At 50.5% G+C, this 404-nt stretch overlaps 1 protein-coding gene across 10 annotated transcripts in view; it reads left to right on the top strand.

The window, feature by feature from the left end:
• LOC111667333 (pleckstrin homology domain-containing family A member 5-like) overlaps window positions 1-404 on the top strand; it is a 218,679-nt gene that overhangs the window by 657 nt on the left and 217,618 nt on the right. The gene's annotated exons all lie outside the window — the stretch shown is intronic.

Below are 404 nucleotides of genomic sequence, written 5' to 3'. Positions count from 1 at the left end.
TGGCACATCCTTAGCGAACTGGGCAAGGAACACCTGTCTTCACTCTGTCGCACTGGCAGATTAGGAGATGAAATCCCTAAATACTACGTCTGGAAAAGCGTAAGCTGGTGATCCGTGTAAGAGGAAAACTCGGGAGCTCAACTGTTTTGGACATCATCTCTACAATGTTACAGTTCAGATGCTGCTCCTGTTAAAATGTTCATGTCAGAAGTGGGATTCGAACCCACGCCTCCAGAGGAGACTGCGACCTGAACGCCAGCTGCCGAAGGATCGGCCGGGGAAATGTTGGAAATGTTGGAGAAATGTTGGACGCGAGAGCCAATCACGTTGACGGGCTCCAACATTCGTCAGCCAATCGGCGTCGCGAATTCTTCCCGCAGCTCCAACATTTCCAACATTTGACC

The sequence above is a fragment of the Seriola lalandi genome, unplaced genomic scaffold, assembly GCF_002814215.2.
Source record: "Seriola lalandi dorsalis isolate HSWRI2012SDOR001 ecotype SW California unplaced genomic scaffold, Sedor1 jcf7180002054688, whole genome shotgun sequence".
In the NCBI taxonomy this organism is placed as follows: domain Eukaryota; kingdom Metazoa; phylum Chordata; class Actinopteri; order Carangiformes; family Carangidae; genus Seriola; species Seriola lalandi.
Note: the sequence above shows the minus strand (reverse complement) of the source record. Positions and strands in the feature narration are given on the sequence as shown.